The sequence below is a fragment of the Phacochoerus africanus genome, chromosome 2, assembly GCF_016906955.1.
Source record: "Phacochoerus africanus isolate WHEZ1 chromosome 2, ROS_Pafr_v1, whole genome shotgun sequence".
Lineage (NCBI taxonomy): Eukaryota > Metazoa > Chordata > Mammalia > Artiodactyla > Suidae > Phacochoerus > Phacochoerus africanus.
The window spans coordinates 169,928,892-169,948,578 of NC_062545.1; the positions used below are offsets into that span (position 1 = coordinate 169,928,892).

General features: G+C 49.2%; 1 long non-coding RNA gene across 1 annotated transcript in view; it reads right to left on the reverse strand.

The window, feature by feature from the left end:
- LOC125121229 (uncharacterized) overlaps positions 1 to 19,687 on the reverse strand; it is a 50,104-nt gene that overhangs the window by 7,405 nt on the left and 23,012 nt on the right. The window contains exon 2 of the long non-coding RNA XR_007133409.1: positions 16,049 to 16,227. This is a non-coding gene — a long non-coding RNA (uncharacterized LOC125121229). The remainder of the gene's footprint in view (positions 1 to 16,048; positions 16,228 to 19,687) is intronic.

A 19,687-nucleotide genomic window follows, 5' to 3' on the forward strand; every position in this document is an offset into this window, starting at 1 on the left:
CAAACAAAACATAAAGTCAGCAGAAGAAAGGAAATCATAAATGTCAGAGAGGAAATCAATAAAATAGAAATTTGAAAACCAATAGAAAAAAAACAATAAAACAAAGAGCTGGTCCTTGAAAGGGTAAACAAAACTGACAAACCCTCTGTCCAGATTGACCAAGAAGAGGAGAGAAAAAACCAAAATAAACAAAATAAGAAATGAAAAAGGAGAAATCTCAATGGATACTGCAGAAATTAAAAAAAAGATTTAAGAGAATACTATGACCAATTATATGCCAACAAATTGGACAACTTAGAATAAATGGACAACTTTCTAGAGACATACAGCCTGCCAAAATTGAATCAAGAAGAAACAGATCAAATGAACAGACCAATCACTAGATATAAAATTGAATATGTAATAAAAACATTCCCTACAAACAAAAGTCCAGGACCAGATGGCTTCACAGGCGAATTCTACCAAATATACAAAGAAGAATTTATACTCATACTTCTTAAACTTTTCTAAAAGACTGAAGAAGAATGAACATTCCAAGAGACATTCTATGAAGCCACCATCATCCTAATACCAAAACGAGACAAAGATACACCAAAAAAGAAAATTATACACCAGTATCTTTGATGAATATAGATGAAAAATTCTCAACGAAATTTAAGCCAACCGAATCCAACAATATATAAAAAAGATCATACACCACAACCAAGTGGGATTCATCCCAGGTTCACAAGGATGGTTCAACATATGCAAATCAATCAATGTCATACACCACATCAACAAAAGAAAATTCAAAAACCACATGATCATCTCAATAGATGCAGAAAAAGCATCTGACAAAATGCAACATGCATTCATGATGAAAACTCTTACCAAAGTGGGTATAGAGGGTAAATCAGCATTTCTCAAACTTCTCTGGACACACTTTATGTATCCCAGGAATATACCACTTTTGGGAAATTTTATCAAAACCCAATGGTTGACTCTGCCCCAAAGAATTTCATGCCTGCAAATGGGTGAGGCAAGACTTGCTCAGTCCCTCAAGTTGTCCTGCACCCATGCCACTCCCCTCAAATTTTCCTCAGCATCTGTTGCCTTTGCTCCAGAGAGTTTCAGAGCTCTTTTCTACCTCTGGCTGCTGTGTGACCATGGCCCAGTGACTCAGCCTCTCTGGTACTCACCTGTGAAACAGGAAGACATTGCCTTTCTGTTATACCTCATGGGGTTCAGAAACACACCGGACTTCTCAAACACCCCAATACACATCACCCTCGCTTCCACAGGGTCCCCAAACAGCTGGTTTCTTAACCACTGGACAGTGAGGTGTACATCGGGCCTTTCCCCAGAGTGGCTATCCCAGCTTCCCAAACTCGGAAGGACATGTATGTCCCCTTTTCTCTCCTACAGAGGCCACTCTTAGAGCTGTAGCACTGCCCAGAAGCCCACATTTTGGCCACACGCCAGCGACCATGCCTCTCACACTTGGTCCAGGAGGGAGACAGGGCCAAGTTGTGGGAGAGAAAGGTGGTGCATGCGCCCCCTCTGCCATCTTTCCACCACCTTCTGTGCAGTCCTCCCCCTGAGCCACACCTGTTGGCAATCTGCACTGGCGTGTGTCGTGCCTGTGTGCATGAAGCCTGGCTGAAGAAATCCCGGGGGATTTATTTTTGTCACATACATACATACCTTGTGTGCAGTCAGACGGGGGTGGTGTTTATGTCTCAGTTCTCCTTTGCAAAGGGGAAAAAAAATACAGTGGAGCTATAAATGTGTACATTTTGAACAGCCGCCCTCATGTACTGTGTATATAACTCTGCTGTAAGAAATTTAAACATAAACTTGAGTTTTCTGAGACGGAATGGAGGAAAATTTGGCCATTGGCATCTCAATTATTTTTCTGCACCAAGTGCCAAAATCAGGCATTAAAATGCAACACTTCCACCCCCGGAAAAAAAAAAAAAAAAAGAAAGAAAAAAACACACATATATACAACCTAATTTTCTCTGGGGAAAAAGGTTGCTGTTGTTGATATGACATGTTTTTGTAGCACAAATGTTGGCTCTTGAGCCCATTTTGCTCTTTTATATACTCTCAAAATGGGAAACATCTGAGCGAACAGGCACCAGAAGTTCAGAGCACTTTCCCCCAGCCTTCACCATGTGCTTGCCTTTCAGGGGAACCTGCTCCAGGCTCCAAGACAAGCTCCCCAGGAGTGGAGACTGCACAGTAGGGTTTAGTAGTTGGCCCAGGAGAAGGATCTCATGTTCACATCAGGGTCTGACTACGGGCGGGCGGTCAGGAATAACTGTAAAAGGCAGAGGTATGTATGCGGCAGACATGGGGGAGGTGACAGAGACAGCAGAGGTGAAGAATCGTGACTGCTACACAGCCAGTGGAGAAATCAACAAAGCCAAGGCCACTTGCCCGGGGACTGGAAATTCCATGAGTGCTGGAAAGGAAGATGGGACGGATTAAGCAAGCAAGCTTTGGACCCAGATTGAACCTGCATTTGAATCCTGACCTAGGAAAGGTCCTCCCTGGGGGGCTGCCTCCTTCTTCTGGGAGCCTTTGAAGACTCTGCGGCAGAAGCCCAGCCTTGAGTCTGGTGGTCCCCCAGGGGTGGCCCCCAGCTGCCATTCGGGATTCTTCCCTCCTTCATAAATGGCTCAAAGACCTGTACTCTTCACCCCAATGCTCCATTCACATTTGCTCTTTGGAAAGGCTCTGTCTCCTGCACCTTTCTGGCTACAGGACACAAGCAAGGGACAGTGAGACACGGGACAGGGTCAGCCATGGTCCTCAACCCCGAAGAGCTACAGCAGGGGAGGAGGCGGGTAGGGAAACAACCCTTGAGACGCACCCTGCTGGCCTATATACCCTTCGTCGGAGAGTTAAAATGGGCTTGCATGTCTATAATCACGGATGGTGCTGGCTCCTGTGCCCTTGTCCGCAAAACAGCACGGCCAGTCTCTGGGAAGTCTGTGCTGCCAAGTATTTCCAAGGAGGCCCAGGGCTTTTCTGTGTGCACCTCCAAACAAGCACGGCGGGTCCCCTGTGTGGTAAAGAGGGTCACTCCTCCTGGCCTCCACCATATCCGCCAAGTAACTGCCTTTGTCTTTAGTCCTTGCCAATCCCCACTGAGGCTGGCAGTCAGTGCCCCTGGGGTGCCCTGCTGTTCCTCCGTCTAGCATGGCTGATACCCGGGAAGCTGAGAAGGCCAGGCTGCTCCATGGTGTGGAGGAGAGGACGCTTTTCCATAGTCTGGTGGAAAAGCCCCATGCAGGGCTGCCCGTACCCAAGTCTCACAGCTCAGCCAAACCACTTCTCTTGCAGCCTCTGTACCTCAGGTGTGAGTTCCTGAGGGGCTGGGCGGAGTGACCAGTCCTGGCATGGTCCCATTTGGCAATTGGAGAGTTTTTCTTTTAACAGGGGCATCTTCCAGAAGCCTCTGAATGCACCAACTGACAGCAACACTTGCCAGTCATAAGGCTGGTCTTCCGTGTGGTCCTCCTGGGTCCCAGTGCTCAGTAGGTTCTCCACAATTGTGTGTCAAGTGGGCCACAGAGCATCACTTTCAGATCTGAAGTGGGAGAGTAAACATGCTGGGAATTGTGCTTCTCTTAAATTGTCTACTTTCAGAACAGGCTTTTTTTTTTTTTTTTGGCTTTTTGGGGCCGCACTGGCAGCACATGGAGGTTCCCAGGCTGGGGGTCAAATCAGAGCTGTAGCCACTGGCCTATACCACAACCACAGCAATGCCAGATCCAAGCCACATCTGCCACCTGCACCACAGTTCACGGCAACACCGGATCCTTAACCTACTGAGCAAGGCCAGGGATCGAACCTGCATCCTCAATGGGTTCGTTAGCCACTAAGCCAGGTCAAGACTCTGGCATTTTTAAAGTTTGGAAACTACCCAAAAAAGTAGGGGGAAAAACATAACACTCAAAACAACCCACTTATAATCCCATTGCCCAAAGGTAACAATTGAGAGTGTTTTTCTATATTTCCTTTTGGCCCTTGGGGCAACGTTTTTTCAGGAAGATCCTTCTGCAGGGGCAGAGGGCTGTGCTCTGAGCCTGTCAAAAACCCTGGAGGGAGATGGGGAGGAGATGTGGACAGGAATCCAGCAGGGCTTGGAATGGAGAGGAGGGCTGGGTCCAGGCTGCCTCCCTCCAGTTCCCAAAGACAAACCAAGGGGGGAGCTTGTTGGAGGCTTAGAGGTCAAAAAGGACATGGGGTGTGCTCTCAGCACCAAAACATAGGTTCCAGGTCCAGGCTGTGGAAGACCCAGGGTGGCAGCCTCCTGGGTGGGGCCGACCAGCAGGTAGGGAGGCAGATGTGGGACAGGGCCACACATCCCTGCTCTGTGAGAGCCAGGACAGCTGGCCAGGAGTGTGGGAAGCTGCTGACAGTCTGAAAACTGATGGCAGATAAATCCCAAGTTCTCACTCTCCCATCTTTCTCTCTCTCACCCACACCGCGCCTCCCTCTTGGGCTCCAACGTGCTCTCTGCCACCTGTGTGACCACCCAGGGTGGCCATCTCCTACTGAGGAACCTGTCCGAACCTTAGGACCTGCTCCCTGACCATCTCTGTGACCCAAGAGAAGATCCTCACTGAAGAACCTCTCTCTCAGGGAGATCCAGGGTCCCCACCCTTGCCTGAGGCCACCATCCAAGCCCTTTAAGGGGCAATGAGATGATTCGGCAACCAGAGGGGAGTCAGGACAAGGGGTCCTTATCAGGATCTGCTTCTGGCCCTCTGAGTCATGGCCTGGAAGAGTCCTTGCACACCCTGGGTTTGCTTTTCACATTTGGTTAAAACAGAAAGAAGACTGGTATGAGGCAAACCAGAAGAGCAGAATTGAAGACGTGGTCCCAGAGGCAAAGGCGAGTGGGCTGCAGGAGCCCAGTGGGCCAAGGCCGATTGCAGAGCGAGCACCGACCTCTCCCACTGTGGGTCTGTTGAGCCACTGGGAGAGGCTGTTCTCAGACCTGAGATGGATGAGTGTACGGAATCTTCTTTAGCACCAAGGAGTCTGGGGAAGGGAGATGAGTGCTCAGGGGCAGCTGAACTCAGGAACAGAAACGAGATGGGAAAGTGGCAGAGCGTCGGGGACGGCACACCTCAGCCCCAGGAGGGGAACCACCTCAGGCCTGGGGCTTCACACAGGACAGACTGCTTCAATGTTCTATTTGATTGTCAGAACAACCCTGCAAAGTACCACTATCCCCATTTTCCCCATGAGGCCCTCCCAAGGCTTGGAGAGAGGCAGTGACTTACCCAAGGTCACACAGCTGGGGGAGTCAAGTTTTAAAGTCAGTTGCACCTGACTCCAAACTCCAGGCTCCTTCTAGATCCCCACACTGCGGGAAAAGAGGGCTTGGGGGAAGCTCTGCACGTGGCCCCCACCCTCTACATCCTCCCTCACATCAGCACCACGGTGACCCCACAGCTCCCACCAGGAGCCAAAATGGATGTGGAAGGGCTTTGGGGAAATCTCTGGGCACAGGAGACACTTTCCCCTTAGGCAGGGGTGAGAGAAGGAATTAGGGCCTTCAGTGGGGCAAAAATCAGACTGCTGACTGATGACAGCCAGATGCAGGAGCCCTGGGGGCTGGATGGGGTGGTCCGGTCCCCCTATCCACAGGGAAAAGCTGAGGCTCGGGACCTCTCACCCACATTCGGCCTAGGGAATCACAGCCTACCTCTTACCACCCAACCCCTCCCACCTCCCCCTCTGGCTTCTTCAACACCCCCTTAAAAATTAAGGGTGCAGCGGAGGTGGGGGCAGCTCCTGAAACAGATAAGAGGTAATTGCCTGCCTTTGACTCCTCTTGATGTGAAAATGGGATTGGAATGACTCACTCTGGTTGAAAGGTTAGTTGAAGGTTATTACAGGAAAATTGTTATTCATACATTTTTTCTGTGCGGCCGGATAGCCTAAAAGATTAAATTCACAGAGTGCATAATGACCCATCAGGGCGGACAATGGTAGGGGCGTCCCCGGGGAGGGGAGATAACGGAACAGAGACTTCTCTGAATAATTCATGCTCCAGCAGACGGGCACTAACAGATTACATGAGGGTTTTCATTAGAAAGGAGAGGAGAGAAAGGAACTCTGAAAGCTGCTGGGTGTGTTTCTCTGCATCACGGGCAGGGCCAGACCAGTTGGCTGTGGCTTCAATCAATGCCCACACTCTGGGGTCCTGGGGTGGGGGCAGCGGGATGAGGAGCATCGTTGTTGTCACAAGGCGGACAGGTGACAGGCACCCTTTCCTGAGTGGATGTGGGTTACCTGGCCTCATCCCGAGCCTAAGAGGCCAAGGCCAGGCTCATCTTATGGGGCTCTGGGTGTATTTTAAGTGCAGAGATGGGTACGGAAATTAGTTTATTGAGATGTCCCCTTCCTGTCCCATCTGTACCTCTAAGCATAACCTCATCTGGAGACAGAGCCAAAAGTCAGAACTGGAGGCTCTGGGAAAATGAGAGGGCAGGGCCAGAATGCCATCCCCTGGGGAAGGTCCCAAGTTCTGTCTGTGACCCTAACTGCCCACGTAGCCTGGGCTGAATCGAGATCTTTCCTCAGACCAGTCAGAAGATAAAGTGCCGTGTCAGGAGCAGAGCTGTGCAGCTTGGTGCAGTTGCTGTCCCTGCAAAAGACAAGGGTTGCAGTCCCCCTGTACGGCCCAGGGGACCCTGGGACAGTGCACTTGGCTTCCCCAGCCTCCATGTGTCCCATGCGAAGTCATGCAGGTAAACTGGGATTTTTTTTTTTTTTTTTTGGTCTTTTTAGGGCCGCACTCGCGGCATATGGAGGTTCCCAGGCTAGGGGTCAAATTGGAGCTACAGCTGCCGGCCACAGCCACAGCCACAGCCACGCCAGATATGAGCCACATCTGAGACCTACACTAAAGCTCACAGCAATGCCAGATCCTTAACCCGCTGAGTGAGGCCAGGGATCGAACCTGCGTCTTCATGGATGCTAGTCAGATTTATTTCTGCTGAGCCACGATGGGAACTCCTAAACTGTGAGGTTTTAAAAGCAGATGAATCCCATTCTCTCTCCCACATGAAGGCTTGCATGGAAGGAGCAGCCTTTGGCACAAGTCAGTGGGAGGCATGTGCCATGGGAGAAGCAGGGCTGGTTCAGGAGCCCTGGCCCCCCTCTGCAGAGCCCACTTGGCACAACCCACAGCTCTCCCAGGCTCTCCACCCCACTGGCCTCCCAGGGCCCAGGCACTCCAGTGCCCCCTTGGAGGAGGTCAGGATTCCTGCCTGGGGCATAACACTCAGGGATTCCTGCCTGAGGCTTTTCTCACCCAGGCCTCCCCTCTCCTGGCCCCCAGATGCAAGGCCAAAAGAATCAGGCCACTGTGCCCTAGGGATCCCACCAGACTGTGTCCCCTACTGTTCACCCCACATCACACATGGCTTTGCTTCTGGTGGTCAGTGTCCTCACTGTCGCCACTCAAGTGGGATCAGAAGTCACACCGACTTCAGCAAATGTCCTATGACCTTGCTTCCCCATGTCAGGCCCCAGGATCGTGCCTCTGCCTGAGGAGGCAATACGCATGGCACGGGGCCTCCAGGCCAGTTTACTCATCTCTCAGCAAAGACGACAAGAAAAGAGATCCTCTCACTAGCTTCTGCAGGGACATCAGAACGCCAAGACTAAGGGAAACCCTCATGCAAGGCAGCCTCGACTCAGCTCTACCCCTGATAAACTATGTTACCCTAGGCTTGTCATTTCACTCCTGCAGGCCTGTTTCCCTGTATGTAAAAAGGTGTCAAATGCCAACACCATGCTTACCTTACTGAGGTGCATGTAAAAACAAACTGTTCTCAACTAGGCAGTTGCTGCTGTTACTGATTTATTTATTGGCAGCTGAGTGCCAAGCCCCGTCTTAAACACTTTCCATGGCTGGTCTCTCATCATCACAGCAGCTCCAAGAGGTGGAGAGCCTTAGCCCCACTGTACACAAGAGGAAAGAGACTTGGAGAGGTTAAGGGACTGGGCCAAGATCACTCAGCTGAGAAGGGTGCTGGGTAGCTCCCAGTCACTTCCACCCACTGCCGCTGTCCACACGGGAAGTGGCTCTCAGCGCCACCTGAGCAGAAAGGATGCTGTTGAGGCAAATACGGGCTTCAGAGGCAGTGAAGGCACAGCCCCATCTCCCTGGGTGGCACAATCAAGATGCTGGCTTGGGCAGATCAAAATTTGACCCTGGCTGTGTGGCCCTGGGCACTAAGAGTCTGGGCCCCCTCCTCTGTGGAGTGGGATGAAATTATGGCACCTACTGCAGAGAGCTGTCAGCAGGATCATGGTGGGGAGGATGGCTGACTGCAGAGTTGGCTCCAGGCAAACAAGAGCTCACGCACGTGGGCAACTGCTCTCAGGAAAAGGCACACCTTCTGGCCTGTGTTCTGGCTTCTTTTCCTGAGAGTTACGATCACTCATCTGTTGCTTGGCTTCTTTGTTCAGCCACCCGCTCTTTCACCCACCCTTTCCTGAGAGGCCCACTCCCTGTGTGGTCATGGAGGACTCCGTGCCACACTGGACTGTCCTCACAGAGCTGTGAGCACGAGGCAGACACAGACGTGAGCCAGCGTGGGCCTCTCCCTCCTTGATCCATAAAATCCAGAGTGGAGGGAGAGACCAAAAGGGCAAGAGACCAGGGCAGAGGCTGCTGTGAGGCGCTCACATGGCTTTGAACAAAAGGATTTCAGACAGTATTTCTTCTTTCTGCCTCTTATGCAAAACACTGAGAGCTCAGTGTGATGGTACGTTGGCACCATTTTTAGCTGTTAGAGACCTTGATCATTTCTCAGACGAGGCCGCTGGAGACCATGGAAGGGGAACCTCCTCGAGCTCACACAGTTCATAAACCACCAAGACCCAATCCCGGTCTCCTGACTCCCAGTCTTAGCATTTTTTTTGGCTTCTGTCCTATTATCCATCTCTAGCCGCGTCCCAGGGTGTGAGATATTAGCAACCTCTTATTTAAGGGTTTGGATTGATTGCTCCTGCCATTTAAATATAGTTCTTTGTCCGCCTTCAGTTTACAGAGGCTTATCTGAAGTGGGTGCAGCATGTCAGAAAGGTAAGGGTGGATCGGGTGCTGTCATCTGCAGTTGGCACTCCAGATAACACAGCTGTTGTTTAAAGCCCTAATTAAATCCTAACTCAAGCAATTAATTTAGCCCCCTAATGCTTCTGATTTGAGTACACGGATGCAGACTATCTCTTTTTCCTCCTTCCCTCCCTCCCTTCCACAACGGTATAAGGAGCAGCTTCATTAAATCAGCTGCTGGGCAGGCATATCTAGGGATCCAAAGACAATCGCAGTTCTTATCCCAAACAACCACATTTCTGTGGTTGGGCAGATGAGCAGGGCAGGAGCATGTCCCCCCATCCCCACCCCCACCCTCATGATGGAAACAGATGCTGGAGACCTGCAGGCCTAGGCAGGGTCCCACTGCCAGCCCTCAGCAGTCATATGTCCCCAGCCATAGTGCAGCTCTCTGAGCCTCTGCCCATGCTGAACCTGAGCAGGTTGGAAAGGGACTTGAGGAATCACGTGATGCACTACCTGCTTTCATGCAGGAGCCCCTGAAAATCTCCCCAGAGAGATGAAGAGAGGTACTTTCTAGAACAACTTGTGAAACAAAAATGAAAACCTTGGTGGGTTGATTCTCTCCAACCCATCCCTCCCTTCTGCCAAATTTAGCCAAGCCCAGTGACAAGATCACCTGTGCTCTGCAGAAACTATGCCGCTCGGTCCATCAGGTCCTCCAAGTGAAGGACGCAACAATTAAGCTCATCTACATGCCATGTGGGGTCCTGGGGCAGATAAAGGCCAGTAATGGATATGAACACACACACTCAACCAAGTGCAAAGGTCTGCCCTTTCTCCTACTCTTCTGCATATCCCCGGTGTGTCTCCTTCTCTCGATTGCCACAGCTTGGCTTCAGTCCCAGGCGGCATCTCATCTCAAGTGGTGTTTTAGCTTGCTAGGTGTCTCCCTTCCTCCAGTGTTCCTCCCTCCTAAGCCACCCTACACTCTGCTGCGAAGTGCAAAATACTGCCCTGTGTCTCCAGTGTCTGCTGGGTACACCCGGATCAGTGCCAGATGGAAATTCCAAGCTTTTTGTAATTTATAGAAATGAACACCAGCCTATTTATACTTAGATCATCTCTACTCTCCTTCAAGGTGTGATCTTATCAGATCTCAGAGGATTATGGGAAGGCATCTGGCTGCAGAAACTTAGGAAATGTTATTGCTGCCATGAGTACCAGCAGCAAGAAGTTAACTATTGAGAAAAATGTATACAGATTATAATCTGGTCTTCAAATAAGCGCATTAAAAACTGGTGAGATCTAAATAAAACCCATGAGTTGTGTCAATGACAGTATACTGCAATTATCTAGGATGCTACCCTTGGGGAAACTGAGTGAAGGGTATAAAGATTTCTCCATATTATTTCTTACAATGACCTATGAATCCACAATTATCTTAAAGAATTTTTTTAAAACCAAGGAAACAAAACATCTTTCCTATTGAAACATTTCCCCCCACAGCTCCCTATTAGTCCCCTCCTTTCCATATTCACATCATCATAGGAAACCAGATCCCATGACAAAAACTGAGGATAGTTTCAGGAGAGATCAGAGGAAAGAGCCTAGAAAGGCAATATTAACTTTAACCTTGGAGATTTATTATCAGAGACCCACTTAGGAATCCCACATGCTTCTGAGCTTGATCTCTTAGCATCTTGTGGCAGGATGCCAAGAGCCTGTGAGCACCAGCAGCATTGCCAGATGGATCCTTGGAGCCCCAGCAGCTTGGTACCAAAGCTATTTATCGGCCCTATATGTACCTCTTCAGGGCCCAACAATAACAGACAAGATGAAGACCCATGGATGTCAGATATTGTTTGTGCACACACAGCCCTTCCTTTGGGGCAACCATCCCCTTCACACACCGTGTGATCCAGGACGTGCAGCAATGTGGTACCCTGGACCTTCCCACTCCAACAGGGGGCAGACACTGACCCAAGGTAGCCCTGGTTAGTTCAGGGACATGCACATGACCTATGCTCAACCAATCAGAGTCTTGCAAGGACTCATCTGCCTCTATAGAGGCTGCTTTTTGCCTAAGTCTTGGTGCCAGGGAGGTATGAGGCTGAGGCTGCCAGGAGTCATCTTCCTGGACCACAGGGAAAAAAAAATCAGTCTCAGCAGGAGTGAATGGAGCCAACACACAGAGGGAATCGGCTGAGACAAGGAGAAGGATAAGCGAGCCCTTATTAAGGCTCTTGATTTCCTCTAGACGTGCCATGCCTGCCTTGACCCCCCCCAAAGCATTTCCCAGTTATGATGTACCCTGACATGGCCCCCCCTTTATAAAAGATAATCTGAGGTGGTTTCCATCACCTGTAAGTCAGCGAGTTATTACTTCTACAATACCCTAGTTAGATAATTCCTTCATGGCAATAAAAGAGAGGCAGAAGAATCCAGTTCTCCTAGACCTTTTATGCCAAAGGGTTGTGTAGATTGTCCAGAAAAGGAAATGTAGGATATTAAAGAACCATAAAGTGTCTCTCTTGGAGAATGAGGGGAAGGGTGAGACGGTCTAGGACAGGATGCAGACAACCACTGAATTCCGACTTCTGCTCTTTAAGCTTCCTCTAAATAACTCAACACAGTGAGCAATCTCCCTGAATATTTTCTTTAATTAAAAAATAAGTTATTCTCTTTATAATACAACCTTTTTGGCTACACCCCCCCCCCCCCGGTCAATGAACTCCTAACTGCCCCAACCTATACACAATCATTTTGTTCACAGTGACTTACCCTCTAGAGGAAGCCACAACCTTCTATTCTATTTTATTCTTATTTTTACCATTCAAATACCTTCTCTGCACCAAATCTCGTGATGTCGTATCATCTCCCCCATGGATCATCAGACCCTTCAGCTTCCAATAGAATTTTGGAGATGAGGCTGCTTAGACAAGGGGTAGGTACATAACTTCAGACAGACCAATCAAAACCCTTGTCCAGGGCTTGGGGTTTTTACCCACAAGACAGTATGACTGAGACACTTTTCGTGTGGCTGTACCTTCAACATGTGTCCTGGTTCCTGGGGCTTGGGGTTGTCCACCACCATGTGGGCCAGAGAGAAAGAGGGCCCAGCTTGAACAGCAAGAGGAAAGAAAATAAAGCCTTTATTAGGGACAAGAGATGGTGAGAGCAAATGGCTTCTTGTTCTGACCTATTTCCGAGGTCAGGAAGCCTGCTTTCCCTCGGATTCTGTTCAACATCCTGTGGCCTAAAAATAAATCTCCCCTTTCCCCTTTTAAGTTAAATCCAGATGGTTTCTGCCCCCTTGCACCTGAAGAATCCTCTATAACACATTCAGGTTCTTGCTAAACTGTAAAAGGCTTCCTCCAACCTTCTCTTCCTTCCTTGCCCCCTTCCCCCCTCCATCAAATGTGTGATGGCTGACACATGTACATTATGCAGAATATCAAATATAGGTCAATGGATGTCACCATGGTAAAACAAGCAAAAGAAAAGCTCACACTTCTCCATGCTTGTTAGTCAAAGGATCCAACAATGCGGTCTTCCCCCCTGCTGCTAGGGGGGTCGTGAAGGTCAGTCCATGCTTTGGCGTGTGAACTTCTTGTTCCCACCAAATCAGCTCAAGGGGGAATGTTTTATTTAAGCAGACATGTGTTAGCCTCCGTCTGAAACAAAGACACTCTGCCAGCACGGACCATCACAAAAGCAGGGCTGTGTGAGACATCTTTGCTAAGGCAGTGATTTTTCTCTATTGCCAGGCACCATTTTCGAAAGTTGCTATAGGAGGTTGGTCTGCACTTTAATGACGTCTGAGATACATTCAAGGCTAATGCTTTTGAAAAACAAAGCGCTGGGAAGGTTTCAGGATGGGGGAGGTGGTGAAATCAAATGACCCATTGAGGCTAAATTACCAGCCTCACAGAGCGTTTTTAAAAATACCATTCTGCCTCGGCCTGGGGCCACTACTCTTTCGCTTGCTCTTCCAATTAATTATTGTGTTTTAACACTATCTCCAAAGATAATTGCCTGTCAGTGTATCAGTATGTAACACCTCGGGGTGAACGACGCTCTTGCACTCCGTCTGTCAGCACTAATAAACACGGGGCGGGGGAGGGCCCACCTGCCTTCCTGCCATCAGCCAAGATCTGGAGCATCTCATCCTTCTCTTCGGCAAAGATGCTGCCTCCCAAGCCTGCGCTCAGCACAGCCTGATGAGGGCAGGGCGCAGAAACATGCATGCGCCACGGCAGCAGAAGCCTACATGACCTCCACCCCAATTCTGAGGGTGGCTTCTTTCCAGTAGATCCATACTTGTTAATATAACTTTGAGGACTACTGAACAGATAGCAAAGGAGGATTTTCTTCTTTGCCACCTAGCCCACTGCCCTATCAAAGAAAAAGTATAGATCAATAGGCTTTGTAATTCTAGAGTCGGTAAAAAAAAATTTTTTTTTCAAAATAAATTATGGTTGGAGGGGTTTTTTGTATTCTTTAAAGCAAAACAAAAGACTAATGAAATGCTAGGGCTGAAGCTCTTCAGCTTTAAAGCCTGCTGCATTAAATATTTCAATAGGAGAAGGAAAAAATTCCCTATTTCAAATTAAATTGAACCCATTCGGTGAATGTATGAGCATCATATGGAGTAAGTGTCAATTAAAGTGATAAGCAGTGGGTCTGGCACTGAGTTCTGGATTGTTCTGAGGTCTGCTTCCCTGGTGTGGCCATTCGGTGCTTTGGGGGAAATTGAAACTGATCCACCAAGTGTGGCTGGGATTCTTCTGAGAAACAGATTCTTGTCCAATACCTCTGAGTTAATTGGCATTTTATTCTCATTTAAATCTCTGTCACAACCTTTTATTTTATGGTATTTTTGTCTTTCAGAGGAAGCTACCATTGCAAATGTCTTCCCTGCAGCTCTCAGGGAGCTCAGAACAAATTAGGCGGTATCATATAATCTCGCCCACGGGCTGCAGAGCCCTCCAGCTTCTGTCAGGATTGGGGGGAGGATGAGGTTGCCTGCCAACCGGGCTCTCAGTTGCAGAATGGAGAGGAATGGAATGGAATCACTACGGGCACTGAAATTGTTCTCCTAAGCCCAGCTTACTTCCTGTCTCCTGGTGAGTGGCTATGTTGGCATATATGACCTTCCCTGCCAGGATGGGGAGGACTCACCTGAGATGGGAGAGTCTGGAATACAGAATAAGGTTATGCAGGATTATAGGTCTGAGGTGGGTACAGATTTGATGGATGAGCGCACAGAATGCCTGTTGGCAAAAGAAGGCCAGTGGGCTGTTGGTTCCATGTTTTCAGGGAGCCCTCCTCAGGGAAGTCTCTGAGTTCTTGTGCTAATTTCCCTGTCTTCATCTCCAGATGGCATCAGTGGCCTTCCCAGGAGGGTTCAGTCTCTCCCAGTGCCTTGGACAAGCATTAGGATCAGGCCCAGTGGTTTCCACATAGGTCCCCCCAACTATGGTCTTTACCAAATACCTGCTACTTCCATATGGACTTTCACACTCTCAATTAACCAAAGCTTGTTGCTCCAGGAACCACTGGGTTAAGACTGCTCTTTCTGCTGTCCTTGACAACTTACCTTTCCCCAAACACAAGCCCACACAGACATCGTCACTCACTTTTAACCCCACCATTCACCCCCTAAATTGCTCTGGTCTTTCAGTGATGCACAGTTTTCCCAGCTTCATCAGTTTGTTGGTACCCAAAAGGCCTCAGTACTTGACAGCCTTAATTCAGGTTGTTCTGGCTCATTGCATTCACTGGCTGATACAGGACTCCCCCCCCCCCACTCCCAAGGCCTCCTCTCCTTGTAGGTACACCTAAGGAAGGTCTGGTGTGAATTCCCCAGAGGTCCATCCTATTCCTAGTTGAAAAGACTGTCCGCGACATCCAGGCATCAGCTCTCACACCAAGTGTGAGTTACACCCACAGCCTAATATCCAGTTTCCATGTTCCCACCCACCACTCATGAACAGCCATCATGACGAGGCCGGGAGTCCTGTCAGGACCCCTGCTGGGGAGAAATGCATACTTCCTCCATTCTGCAGATCACTTTGTCACCCGGGCTCCCAAATGACATTGCCCGAGCCCTATGCAAACAGCTGCATAGCCCCCTCCCCAGCCCTCGCTTCACGGCATTCAGACACGGCCCAGGGAGAGGGGTCACGCTGTATTCCTCCATGGCCCTGGATCTGCTTTCATTGTCTATGTAAGACCTCCAGCCAACGCCCTCTCCCCCAGGGCAGCACATTCTCCCTGAAGCCCACCAGTTCAGCAGACACAGTGAGACACTGACTCCCTTTAGGCCCAGCTGGAATCCTCACTCAAGGTCTGAGTCACATTTTCAGTCCATGACAAAGGCTGGCACAAGCCATCCTGGGACCTCATAGCCCTTCCAGTGTGTAGCCTGCACAGGGTTCTCAGCAACATATGGCCTATGAGAACTACCATTTCATTGCCTGGAATAGACTCATGAAGTTATAAATTGTCTTCTTGTCTTCAAGCTATTTGAGGGCAGAACCCATGTCTTAAATGGTCGTGCTCTCCCACCGCATCGGCCTGTTCCCTGGTACAGAATAGATATTCGGTGGTTATCAAGACCTGAACCAGGGTAAACATGGGTCACCTGGAATGAGATGGGACAATCTGGAAGTCCCCAAAGGCCCTTTTTTTTGGGGGGGGGATTCTGATTCAGGGGGTCTAGAAGAGGTGCCTGAAGATGAGTATATTTAATAAATATCAAAATTCTGATCAGTGCCACCCTTTGGAACCACTGGCCTAGAACTCAGCTCCTGCTTCTAGCTCACCTGACTGCTGACTATGTGTGGATCCCTTGGCTGGAGTGGGGCAAGCGTGGACTCTCTTCCCAGCTGTGTTCCCTGGAAATCCCTGAATGTCTCCTCCCTGCACCATTCCTGTTTCAACATCCCCCGTATAGCACTCATCACGTACCTCATCTGACAGACAGTTTCATCGCGTTCCAGTGTGAGGTCTTGGCTAGCTCAGGGCCTCCCCTGCCTTCAGACCGTGAGGGACGCCAGCTTCGCCATCTCAGGAACATCCTGGAGCCTCGAACTATCTGTGGTCGAGCCTGGCTTTGGTTTCAAGTCTGTGTGAGTCCAGAAACCTGGCTACAGAGATGGAGAGAAAAGACAAGAGGTTGCCATCCTGCCTCACCAAATCATGGTTTTCTCTGCAAAATGTAATTCATCACCCCACCTTGCCATCTTGCCTCTGGGTACCTTGGGTTCTAGAAGGGGCCTGGCTAATTTAACTCAGTTCAAGCAAAGGACCTAAAAGTTGCAGAACCTTTAAGCTTATTTCTCCCATTTCCCTTTGACCACCTAACCTGACAGTGTCCCAGGACTTTTAAAAAATTTTTAATTAAGCATCCACTGAAAGATGATGGGAGGCTGCCATGGAGATCTGCGACAGTCACAAATGAAAACTACTATGGATGTATATCGGGTTTGACTTCAAATCATATACTAGTTTTATACTCTTCCATATTCTTTTACTATTGAAAAAAAAATTCTGAGTTCCCATCGTGGCTCAGTGGAAATGAATCTGACTAGCATCCATGAGGACGTAGGTTCGATCCCTGGCCTTGCTCAGTGGGTTAAGGATCCAGTGTTGCCGTGAGCTGTGGTATAGGTCGCAGATGCGGCTAGGATTTGGCGTGGCTGTGGCTGTGGCTGTGGCTGTGGTGTAGGCCGGCGGCTACAGCTCCGATTTGATCCCTAGCCTGGGAACTTTCACATGTCTCAGATGCAGCCCTAAAAAACCAAAAAGTATATAGTTTCAATTAGATACTAGTGAGGAAAACCTATGCTCCAATAAGATGCATCATGTTTATTCTGCAGTGTTGTATACTCCTGACATGTCACCAGGGAAGCCCTGTCCCAGTGTGAGAAGCCTGGCATGAAACTAAGAGTACGGCAAGTTCTCCAGGGGACAGAGGTCAGCACAAAGGGGAAGATGTGCATCCCCAGTCCCACATGGGCTCTGTTCCCTGAGGGCAGTGGTAAAAGGATGGTGACACCCCATGGAGAAGAAGAGCACCAGTGGGGACTGTAATACCTGGGCTGCTGGGTCTATGGGTGAGAGAGCAATGGTACCCATGACCTGCACAAGGCACCCTGGCTGATGCCTTTGGACATGGCTGGGAGGGCTGGACTTATTTGTGAGCACATATGAGGCATCACCTGAGAACTCCCAGAAATATCAGATGGGAGTGGAACAATTTTCAGAAGCTGGGGGTCCTGCATTGTCAGCTCTGGATAAAGAAGAAGAAAGGTCTGAGGTAGTACTATCAATTTGATCTTATCTGTCTCCTGGTAGTTTGGTTTACAGACTGAACAGAAGCTTTATAGGAGAAAGGCAGCGGGCAGTCTAGTCTCATGGTTTTAAATGCCAACTGTACACTTTTTTTTTTTTTTGCTTCTTAGGGCCACACTTGTGGGATGGTTCCCAGACTAGCGGTCTAATCAGAGCTGCAGCTGCCGGCCTACACCACAGCCACAGCCACATCAAGGCAGAATCTGAGCCCCATCTGTGACCTACACCACAGCTCATGGCAATGCCAGATCCTTAACCCACTGAGCGAGGCCAGGGATCAAACCCACAACCTCATGGTTCCTTGTCAGATTCCTTTCCACTGCACCACAATGGGAACTCCAAAGCCAACTGTGCACTGATGACTCCCACATTTATATTTCCAGCTCAAGTCTGTTTTCCCTGGACCTCAGTCTTACACAGTCAAACCCACTCAACATCTTGACTTAGATGTCTAACAGGCATCTCAAACTCAGCATAGCTACAATTCCTGACCTCCCCTACTCAAAACTCTCTCTACCTACAGCTTTCCCCCACTGAGCTGTCCTACCTCTGTTCTTCCTCTTGCTTAGCCCAAAGCCTGGGAAGGGCCTTCCACTTCTTTCTCTCACACCCCACATCCAACACAGCAGCAAACCTAGAGGTTCTCTACCTTCAACTAGACCCAGAGTCTGACCATTTCTCCTCACTTCCCTTGATCCCAGGCTGCTCAAAGCCCCCACCCTCTCCATCAAAGCAAAGCTTTCCTAAAGGGTCTCCCTGCTTCCATCCTTCCCTCCCTACCATCCATCTCTTTGTAACATAGAACCAGAGGATTCCTTTAAAAAGTCAGTGAGAACGAATCCTACTGGGAACCATGAGGTTGCGGGTTTGGTCCCTGCCCTTGCTCAGTGGGTTAACGATCTGGCATTGCCGTGAGCTGTGGTGTGAGTCGCAGACGCAGCTCGGATCCCACATTGCTGCGGCTCTGGTGTAGGCCAGTGGCTACGGCTCTGACTAGACCCCTAGCCTGGGAACCTCCATATGCCTCGGGAGTGACCCTAGAGGAGGCAAAAAGCCAAAAAGCCAAAAAAAAAAAAGTCAGTGAGGAGTTACCATCATGGCTCAGCGGAAATGAATCTGACTAGGATCCATGAGGACATGGGTTCCATCCCTGGCCTCACTCAGTGGGTTAAGAATCTGGCATCGCCGTGAGCTGTGGTGTAGGTCGCAGACACGGCTCGGATCTGGCGTTGCTGTGGCTGTGGTGTGGGCTGGCAGCTGCAGCTCCGATTGGACACCTTGTCTGGAAACCTCCATATGCTGCAGATGTGGCCCTAAAAAGACAGAAAAAAAAAAAAGGGGGACATTTTGTCAAAACCCTGCACTGTCCCTCCATGTCTTTCAAGAGTCAAACCCCAAACCCTAACAGTGGCCAAAAAGCCCTGTGTGATCTGTTCTTCCCCAATCCCATCCTCGTGACTTTTTCATCTACCTCTGCCCCAATATCCTGGCCCAGCCATACTAGCCTCCTTCTTGTCCTTGAACTTTCCAACACAGCTTTGGAAGCTTTTCAACTGCTCCTTCTGTCGAGAAATCTCCTCTCCCATCTCTGCTTGGCCAAGTTCCTCCTCTTCATCATGTCTTTGCTAAAATTTCACCTTGTCCACGAGGCCACCGTCTGCAGCCTACACCTCCCCTGTATTCCCAGCCCCCCTTTCCCAGCTCTACACCTCATTTTTCTCTTAGCACTTGCTGCTTTCTAACAATTGTATCATTTACGTACATACTCTAGTTACTCTCTCTCTCCCTCCATTAGAATGTAAGTTCCGCCAGGGGAATAAATCTTCCTTTTGTTCACAGACGTGCCTGCCATACAGATAATGTAGGAGTAGGTGCTCGGGAAGTGTTGAATGCTAAATGCTGAATGGAGAGTTTGGGAGCACGTATCAGAGAGCAAAGGAAGGTGCACCGCCAAGGATGAATGCAGAAACAATGACTTAAAACCAGTAGTTCTTGGAGTGAAACACACCAGTTGTTTGAAGGTCCAATTTTGGGGTGAAAGAAGATTCTTTGAAAAAACCAAAATGGGTATAATCCACTCACATCTCAATGTCTTCATGCTGACCAAAGAGAAAAAATAATGATAATGAAAACTGCCCTTTTTTTTTTTTGGTCTTTTTTTTTTTTTTTTTTTTTTTTAGTTAGTGCCGCATCCATGGCATATGGATGTTCCCAGGCTAGGGGTCAAATTGGAGCTGTTGCCACTAGCCTACA